The sequence below is a fragment of the Amblyomma americanum genome, chromosome 8 (genome assembly GCF_052857255.1).
Source record: "Amblyomma americanum isolate KBUSLIRL-KWMA chromosome 8, ASM5285725v1, whole genome shotgun sequence".
In the NCBI taxonomy this organism is placed as follows: domain Eukaryota; kingdom Metazoa; phylum Arthropoda; class Arachnida; order Ixodida; family Ixodidae; genus Amblyomma; species Amblyomma americanum.
The window spans coordinates 100,562,789-100,572,809 of NC_135504.1; the positions used below are offsets into that span (position 1 = coordinate 100,562,789).

A 10,021-nucleotide genomic window follows, 5' to 3' on the forward strand; every position below is an offset into this window, starting at 1 on the left:
GAGGCAACACCTCGACGTCCCCACGTGGGAGACCTAAGGCTCCGTCGGCGAAAGCTCTGCTGGACTTTGTAATAAAGTTGTTACCAACCAAAACCACTCCCAATAAAACCACTACCACCTAGCTCATGCGCAGCAACCGTGCTCGGTAGCCAACTTAACCACCGCAGCGGGTGTGCTCGTATTTCCCAAGACAACAGGTCATCAAGCAATGCGCCACAGCACATCAATGCATCCCCTTTACGCATTCCAGCCCTGCGTTTCCTTGCGTAATATTTATAACAACTGACTTTATATTAGATCGATTGCCCAAACATTGAATCACACATTTCTGCTCACCGTTTCACTGTGTTCAGTAGATGGCTTTTCAGCGTAAGTATTGTTAGCTTGGCGCCCGAAATGGCGCAACAAGCGCTTTTCTCACTGGTGCGAGATAGCGGGGCCTCTAGCATGGCGTGCGTTCGTCTGTGGTTTCGTCAGCATACTTACCTGGTGTCGGGTCACCGGCGATCATGAAGGTCGGGGCCCCGTGCCGATGCCTTCCATTGCACTTCGGCTGGCTGAAGCGCGCCACTACTCCTAAGTGGGGTAGGTGGGGCATGTAATTTTTGGTAGTGGGGCTCGGCGTCCGCGCCAGCCACTGCCATGACATAATCAAAAAAGAGACAGTAGCGCAGAAGTTATTTCCGTGTAGGTGTAAAACGCCCCGATATGTGGTTTTCAAGTGATTCCGACGGCTACTACTGGCCGCCTCAAATAGTGGGCAAAAAAAACGCGCTTACCTTGGGTTATTATATACTCACGTCCTTCAATGTAATAATAATTGGTTTTGGGGGAAAGGAAATGGCGCAGTATCTGTCTCATATATCGTTGGACACCTGGACGGCGCCCTAAGGGAAGGGGTAAAGGAGGGAGTTAAAGAAGGAAGGTAGAGAGAGGTTCTGTAGTAGAGGGCTCCGGAATAATTTCGACCCCCTGGGGATCTTTAACGTGCACTGGCATCGCGCAGCACACGGGCGCCTGTGTGTTTTGCCTCAATAAAAACGCAGCCATCTTTTTGCTGATTTTTTGGTACGGAAAATGGAGACAGAAGCGCAGCTATGCAGGCCAACGCCTCGTCGGGGTGAAGCTATAGCTGCAGACAAGGAAGGGTGTTTCGTGGCACTTTGTGAATGCATGTTTTTGGATTTTGGAGAAGGATGTGCGCGCGCGCGCGCGTGCGTGTGTGTGTGTGTGTGTGTGTGTGTGTGTGTGTGTGGGGGGGGGGGGGGGGGGGTGGCCCTGGGAGACGGGGAGTTGCGCGGTCCTTGGCGGCCGCTTCCGCCAGATGGATGGATGGTGGCGCCCTGGAGCTCGGGGTACGGGCGACTTAGCAGGGTCTCCCAAGCTTCTCTGTTATATTTTTGCCCGCCCCGGGAAAATTTGGGCAGTTCGAAATTATGTGGTCGCGGGTCCCTCTCGCCCCAGTGTGTGCATCGATCAAGCGATCTAAGTTCTGGGTACACGTAGTAAACCCATAGCGTGTTCATAAATGTGTTGGTTTGTGAGACAGTTGCTGCGCCATTTCTTCTCCTCAAAAACCAGGAAAGAAAGCCAGCAGAGCTCTCGTGACCAATTTAGAAGAGAACGACGCAAGGGGGAGCACGACACCAGTGAGCGTAGAGAGACAAGCTCGCGCGCATGAGCGTGATTGGCTGTGGTGACGTGGCCTTCTGCCGAGCAAGCCGCGTCTGCGGCATCATTGAATAAGAACCACAGAGCGCGGTGTCCACGTCCAAGCAGATCTTCATGAGGAGGCTCAGTAAGGGACTCCTGGAATTTATCGGCAGCGTTCTGGAGGCCTTCTCGCACTTTCTCGGCAGCTGCTTTCCACAGCGGCGGCCTCTCCGGGCGGTCGACACGTCATATCATAAGGTGAGGTCTGTGGTCCGCTTATATAATGGGACGCGATGGCATCTCCGAGGACAGCGAGGGTATGCAGGTAGTGCCTTAAACAGGCGATGTTTCCGACTGGAAGTCTAGAAGGAATTCCCGGCTGGTAATTGGTCCTCTGGTTGTCATTGCAGTGGTGGTAGCGTTCTACTTCGCTCGACAATCGCAGCGTTCTCTGCTCTGCCATCGGAAATTCAAAGCGTTCCATGCCGGATTTGTCGATGGACGATCTACATTTGAGGCTATCTCAATGAATGAGAGGTGCAGCTAGCCTTTGCGTGCCCGACCCGCTTCTCGATTTCAAGTTGATCATAACTACATGCAAACTTAACTGCAGGCTTCCGAGGTGCGTATGTGAGCTTCGAGACTTAGCCAGGATACACCAATTATACACCAATTTTACCTCATGCAAGGCCTTCAAGCCACAGTGGTCGCTCATTGCTTGAAGCGAACCCAGAGCGATAGCTGAGTGTTTATATGTTGGACTGCTTGGTGGCTTGGTTGGATGGTTAGGGTGAGAGTGGAGCAGGGCGACGCATGGTTCCTGCGACCGCAGCCGCGTTTCAATTGAAATAGAATGCAAAAGCCTCCGCAGGCTGTGCGCTATCGGTGCTCGTTAAAGGATCCCAGGTGGGCCAAAATAATGGCCCTTATTATCCTGAAATCAGTCCACAACCGTGTCTCTTTCTGCTTCTCTTCACTCGCTCCTCCATTTCTTTGCCACACAGACTACTTCAGGTGTCCACCTGTACGCGTATATCTTTGTGAACCGCTTGCTTATAACGAAAAGCCGTCGGCATACCAGTAGTCCGCACCGCGTGCCGGAAATAATCGGTTGCTGCCTAAAAAAGCCGTATCAGGCTAATTTGTGGTTCTAGTGATTGATGATTGATTGGTGCGTGGTAGGCGCTGACAAGTTAATGAAATCATTTAATTGGTTAATTAAAAAATTTGAAGCTGAAAAAAATGGAAAAAGAGTTCATAGGTGTCAAATTGCATTGATTGAAAAAGCCAATGCTTGATGGTAATTCAGACAATTTAGAGTGCGTAGTCGATCAATTAATTAAAATATTGAACTGAGGAGACGACTGAAAAAACTTTTTTTTTCAGGCGACCGCGCTTCGATGAAGGCGAAGCGCCCATGTGCTGAGCGTTTTTAGCTTGCGTCAGAGAGCCCCAGGTGGTATACATAAATTGAAAACCGCCAGTACTGCCTTCGCTCAGCGACGTTAGACACGACAGGTCTTAAGTTTAGCAAATCAGTCTGTCTTGTTTTTTGGTGAAGCAGCCTTGAAATATTCGCGCTTTTTCCCATGAACGGGAAACGCGTACAGGAAAACTGTTCTGCTCAGCCTGCACTGCAAATACTCAGTGCTTAAGCAAACTCTATAGTTGACACCCACGCCTAAGGCGACATGAGAAATATAATAATTGTCAAGGCGTTTATTTGAAGCACAGGTCTGTTGATCTTGGTTGACCGGCGACACAACGGGCACACTCACAGGCGTCGTTCGAAAAACCCAGCTGCACTTCGTCTGCTTCTTCGTTGACCCGCTTGAACTCGTCCGCTTCATCGCTGCGCTGCGCCTGTCGGTCCCATTACAATTACTCTCCCTCCGAAAAAGGAGCCATCCTGGCGACTTACGGAGAGGAGAGGATGGGCGGGTCATAGTAAGGCTTGAGGCGCTCAACGTGCACAGTTTCGCGGCCCCGGCGACGGTGGTCCGAAGAGGGAACGAGCGGCTCAACGATATAAGTCACCGGAGAAGTTTGGTGGACAACCCGGTAAGGTCCGTGAAAGCGAGACAGTAGTTTCGTGGCGAGGCCGGGAGTGGAGGAAGGCACCCAGAGCCAAACGAGGGCGCCAGATGGGTATGACGCTGGAGGGTCCGGGGAATCCCGACGGTGCTTCTGATCCCATTGTTGCTGTGTGGTGAAAGAGCGGGCAAGTTGCCGGCATTCTTCGGCATACAGGTGAGCTTCGGAGAGTAAGGTGGTCTCGGAAGGGTCAGGGTGATAAGGAAGGATGGTGTCCATGGTGGATGTAGGCTCCCGGCCATATAAGAGGAAGAAAGGAGAAAACCCCGTTGTTGTCTGAGTAGCTGTGTTATACGCGTACGTGACGAACGGGAGCACTTGATCCCAGTTGGAGTGGGCGGTGTCAACGTACATGGCGAGCATGTCACTCAGAGTGCGGTTGAACCGCTCAGTCATGCCGTTGGTCTGGGGGTGATAGGCGCTGGTGTAGCGATGAACGATTTGGCATTGCTTGAGCAGGGCCTCGACGGCGTCCGAGAGAAAAACACGGCCGCGGTCACTTAGAAGTTCTTTCGGGGCGCCGTGACGAAGAACAAGACTGTGTAGAATGAAGTGAGCGACATCGTTTGCGGTAGCAGATTTGAGAGCCGACGTTTCGACGTAACGGGTGAGATGGTCAACGGCAACGATGATCCACCGATTATTAGCCGAAGTAGTTGGAAGCGGGCCATAAAGATCAATGCCGACGCGGTCAAAGGGACGGCCAGGGCAAGGTAACGGCTGCAAAGGAGCGGCGGCGGGGTGGGGAGGTTTCTTGCGACGTTGGCAGGCGGTGCATGACCGAATGTATTGACGTATGTAGCGGTACATACCTCGCCAGTAGAATCGCTGACGAAGGCGAGCATATGTTTTCAGTACACCGGCGTGGCCGCATTGTGGAGCGGCGTGAAAAGAGGCACAGATTGTAGCACGGAGGTGGCGAGGGATGACCAACAGCCACTTCCGGCCGTCGGGGAGGTAATTACGGCGGTATAAGAGGCCATCACGAACGGCGAAGTGGTGGGCTTGGCGGCGAAGGGTCCGGGTCGAATGATGCGGCGAGGGAGTGTTCAGGAAGTTTAGCAGCGAGGTGATCCAAGGATCCTTCAGTTGTTCGGAGAGCATATCAGGGATGTTGAACGAAGAGAATTCGTAGGCACAGACGAGGGCAGAGGTTGACTCGCATGGGAGTGGTGAACGAGAAAGGGCGTCGGCGTCCGAGTGCTTGCGGCCGGAGCGATAAATGACGTGTATGTCAAACTCCTGGAGACGTAAAGCCCAGCGGGCGAGGCGGCCAGAAGGATCTTTGAGGGAGGATAGCCAGCATAGGGCGTGGTGGTCTGTGACGACATAGAAGGGCCGGCCGTAAAGGTAAGGGCGGAACTTGCCAATTGCCCAAATGATGGCGAGACATTCTTTTTCTGTGACGGAATAGTTTGATTCCGCCTTGGTGAGGGCGCGGCTGGCGTAAGCGACGACGTATTCCGGATACCCAGGGTTTCGCTGGGCAAGAACTGCGCCCAAGCCCACACCGCTCGCGTCAGTGTGAACTTCTGTCGGACAGGCGGGATCAAAATGGCGAAGGATGGGGGGAGAGACCAGCAGGCGGCGTAAAGTGCTGAACGCGGTATCGCAGGCGGGGGACCAAGACGAAAGGTTCGGGCTGCCGGCAAGAAGCTGCGTTAAAGGGGCGATGATACTGGCGAAATTTCGGATGAAGCGGCGAAAATATGAGCATAAGCCTATAAAACTGCGAAGGTCTTTTAAGGTGGTTGGTTTGGGGAAGTCAGCGACGGCGCGAAGTTTGGCTGGGTCAGGTAGAACGCCGTCTTTGGAGATGACATGGCCTAATATTGTGAGCTGCGTTGCACCGAAGTAACATTTTTTCAAGTTTAGTTGGAGGCCGGCGTCAGTAAGGCTAGTGAGTACGCGCTGAAGGCGGTGCAGATGGGAAGGAAAATCTTTGGAAAAAACGACAATGTCATCTAGGTAACACAGACAAGCTTCCCATTTGAGGCCACTGAGAATAGTGTCCATCATCCTTTCGAATGTGGCTGGAGCATTGCAGAGGCCGAATGGCATCACATTGAACTCATACAAGCCGTCTGGGGTGACGAAAGCGGTTTTCGGCCTGTCGTTCGCTGCCATCGGGACCTGCCAGTAGCCGGAGCGTAAGTCGAGGGATGAAAAGTACTCCGCTCCCTGCAAGCAATCCAGTGCGTCGTCGATTCGGGGTAGAGGATAAACATTCTTGCGTGTGATCTTGTTGAGACGGCGGTAGTCCACACAGAACCTGATGGAGCCATCTTTTTTCGTCACCAAGACAACAGGAGAGGCCCAAGGGCTGTGAGAAGGCTGTATTATGCCGCGCCGAAGCATGTCGTCAACATTGTCACGGATGACGCGGCGTTCGCTCGGCGAGACTCGGTACGGTCGCTGACGCAAGGGAGCGTGGGTACCAGTGTCAATTGTGTGAGAGACGGCCAATGCGCGTCCCAAGGAGGGCTGGGAAAGGTCGAAAGAGTTGCGGAAGCGGCAGAGAAGTTCCAAGATTTGGTCACGGTAAGCGGACGGAAGGTCGGGAGCGATGTTACGACGAAAGACGTCGATGGAAATCGGATCGGGCGCTGTCGCACAACAGGCTAAGGCAGTAACTGGGGAGCAGGCACGGGTATCGGAGAACTCGGAAGCAAGAGCAGGGTCCAGTTCTTCAATAGAGCCGAGGCATTCGCCGCGAAGAACAAACGACGGGCAAGAAAATGGGTTGGTGACATAGATGGCGCAGTGGCCATCGGAAATCGAGACAACGGCGAATGGAATGAGGAGGCGCTGATGGCGAGTGGCTGCTGCGGTAGGTGTGAAAAGAACAGGGCCGCTGAGGAAAGAGTCGGGGCGGAGCGGAACGAGGGCTGAAGAGGAGGGAGGTATGTCGGTGTCGGCAGCTACCAGAAGCTTAGCGGAGCGCACAGGTAGGTCACGCAACGAAACATCACATAGGGGAGAAAGCTCAAGTTCCGCACGGGCACAATCAATCACAGCACGGTGGGTCGAGAGGAAATCGCAGCCGAGGATGACATCGTGAGAGCAGGCGGTCAGCACAACAAACTCGATGGTATAGGCGACGTCGTTTATAGAAACGCGGACCGTGCAGGCTGCGATGGGGTGGATGCGCTGAGAGGTGGCCGTACGTAGTGAAAAGTCAGACAGCGGCGTTGTCACCTTACGAAGTTTGCGGCGAAGAGCATCACTAATTACGGACACTGCAGCACCCGTGTCGACGAGCGCGAGAACGGGGACGCCTTCAACAGACACCTCAATCACGTTAGCAGGAGAACACGGAGGACTTAAAAAGTTCGCAAAACACGCAGTTCTTGCCTCCTGAACTGCGGCAGTCAGTTTTCCTCTGGGAGAGGGTCCGGGCGGCGGAGCATCGGAGAAATGGAACGTCGACGAGGGGAAGGCGAGCGGCGAGTAGGGTACTGGGAGCGATGTGTAGAGGAGGCAGAAGAGACATTAGGCAAGGGCGGCCCGGAATCGTAGCGGAAATTGCGCATGAAATCGCCAGAACGAGGAGATCGCTGACGGCAAAAGCGTGCGACATGGCCCGGAAGACCGCAGGAATAGCATATCGGTCGATTGTCCTCGGTACGCCAGGGGTTCGTAGGGTTTCGGCGGGGTCGACGAACCGGGGCCTGCGGCGGGGGTATAGACGGCGGTGGAGCATAAAAGGCCGGGCTGCTAGGGTAGGCGGCAGAGGTGGGCGAGCGCCGTGTACCGGTGACTGCTTCAGCATAGGTGAGCGGCGCTGCCACAGGAGGCGGTGGGGGACTGGATGGCAGAACTGCAGCGACCTGCTCCTGAATAACACGACGGATAGTGGGAGTGAGAGATGGCGCCAGGTCGTGCGGAGGGCAGACGGGGTCGGGAATGTGATGCAGCAGAGAAAGCTGGCGAGCGATCTCTTCGCGGATGAAGTCTTTAACCTGCTGCATGAACAGGGACTGCTCAGCAGACGAGCCACCAAGGGCCAAGCCAGCAAGACCCCCCGCAGGCGCGCCGGACTGCCGCGTAGATGCGCGTTGCTTGCGGAGTTCGTCGAAGCTTTGGCACAGCTGGATGACGGTAGCGACGGAGGTGGGGTTCTTCGCCAGCAGCATCTGGAAAGCGTCATCGGCTATGCCTTTAAGTATGTGGTTGACTTTATCCGCTTCGGACATGGAGGGGTTGACCCGCTTGCACAGGTCAACGATGTCCTCGATGTAGCTTGTGAATGTCTCGGAAGGGAGCTGAGATCGAGCACGAAGACGTTGCTCGGCGCGAAGCTTCCGGACGGCGGGGCGGCCGAAAACGTCGGCGAAGCTCGTTTTAAAGGACGACCAGGTGGGAAGGTCGGCCTCATGGTTGCGAAACCATAGATTGGCAACGTCCGTTAGATAGAATAGGACGTTGCTAAGTTTCACGGAATCGTCCCACCGATTGTAAGTGCTGATGCGCTCATAAGAGGCCAGCCAATCGTCGACGTCTTGGTCATCGGTGCCACTAAATGGAGACGGGTCACGCTGGCGCTGCACCCCGTGACAGAGTACGGTGGCAGGGATGGGCTGCGATGGTTCACTCGGACCTTCCGGCATGGTGGCGGAGACGAGGAGCGTTCCACTTCGAAGTTCCAGGATGAGGACCGGGACGGGAACCGAAGCACCTCCACCAAGTGTCAAGGCGTTTATTTGAAGCACAGGTCTGTTGATCTTGGTTGACCGGCGACACAACGGGCACACTCACAGGCGTCGTTCGAAAAACCCAGCTGCACTTCGTCTGCTTCTTCGTTGACCCGCTTGAACTCGTCCGCTTCATCGCTGCGCTGCGCCTGTCGGTCCCATTACATAATTTATTTCTTATATTTATTTACAAATACTGCAGGCCCTATTCGGGCCCAAGCAGGAGTGGGTACATACAACAACGTAAACTACCACTGCCAATTAGCAATTAAGAACACAACAAAACATGTACTTACATCATTGTAACACTATACGTAACAGAAATAAATATGAACGTACAACAGTGCAATACGCAAACAAAATAACAATGAAAAAGCGTAACGCAAAAGAAACTGCTTTCATTGCGGAAATTTTAGAGGTCAAAGAAAAGGTTATTTGAAAGCTGAACGAACGATTCTGTTGTATTAGCGTTAACTACTTCTTCGGGTAATTTATTCCATAGTGAAATTGCATGGGGAAAAAGAGAATATTGATGGATGTTAAGGTTACTAAATGGTTGCTTAATTGTTTGTACGAGCAGAGCGCTTGGGGGGCTCGGGTAAATAACATTCACGCGCTATTTTGTAGTGACCATGGTACAGCTGATATAAAAATTTGATGCGAGATACAATTCTGCGATGAACTAGTTTTTTAAATTTCGCCCTGTCGCGAAGAACGGACAAGCTTGAAAAACGCGAGTATGTGGAGCATATAAACCGCAAAGCTAAATTTTGCACTCTTTCTATTTTCTTGATTAAATATTTTTGATGAGCGCTCCAGATTAAATCCGCATATTCTAATTTTGGTCTGACAAGAGCATTGTATGCTGTTAACTTAACGGTCGATGAAGTACGGCGCAATTTCCGTTTCAAAAATGCGAGCTTTTTTAGCGCGTTGCTGCAAACGTTTTCTATATGGGGTTCCCAACTTAAATTGCTTGTGAGTGTAACACCTAAATACTTCACTCGCTGGGTTTTATGAATATAAGAATTATTAATAATATAAGCAAAATCTAAGGGTTCTTTCTTGTTGGTAAATGTAATAGCTGCCGTCTTCAATGTGTTTAGCTTCAGTCCCCATGTTTCACACCATACGCTAATTGAGTGCAACGCGTCATTAAGTCTTACTTGGTCGAAGTGATGATTTACACTAGTATAAATAACACAATCGTCCGCAAACAACCGGATCTTCACAGGCGATTGAACAGATAAATAGATGTCATTGATATAAACTAAGAACAACAAGGGACCGAGGACTGACCCCTGTGGCACCCCTGAGTGCACTTTCAGTGCGCTAGAAACGCAGTCTTTAACAGCAACGTATTGTTTTCTTGAGGACAAATAAGATTCTATCCAACGGATGATATTGCGTTCCATGCCCATTGAGAGCACTTTAGTTACTAAATCGGCATGCGGAACTACATCGAACGCTTTGGAAAAGTCCAAAAACACTGCATCGATTTGACCCCTCATATTCAGCTCATTCATAAAATCATCCGTTATCTCAGCCAACTGTGTTATTGTGGATAAACCAGCCCTAAA

The 10,021-nt window shown here is 52.3% G+C and overlaps 1 non-coding gene across 1 annotated transcript; it reads left to right on the top strand.

The window, feature by feature from the left end:
- Positions 1 to 478: 478 nt before the first annotated feature.
- On the top strand, positions 479 to 639 carry LOC144102870 (U1 spliceosomal RNA). The gene has a single exon (XR_013308249.1). It is a non-coding gene; the product is annotated as a U1 spliceosomal RNA (small nuclear RNA).
- Positions 640 to 10,021: the final 9,382 nt, after the last annotated feature.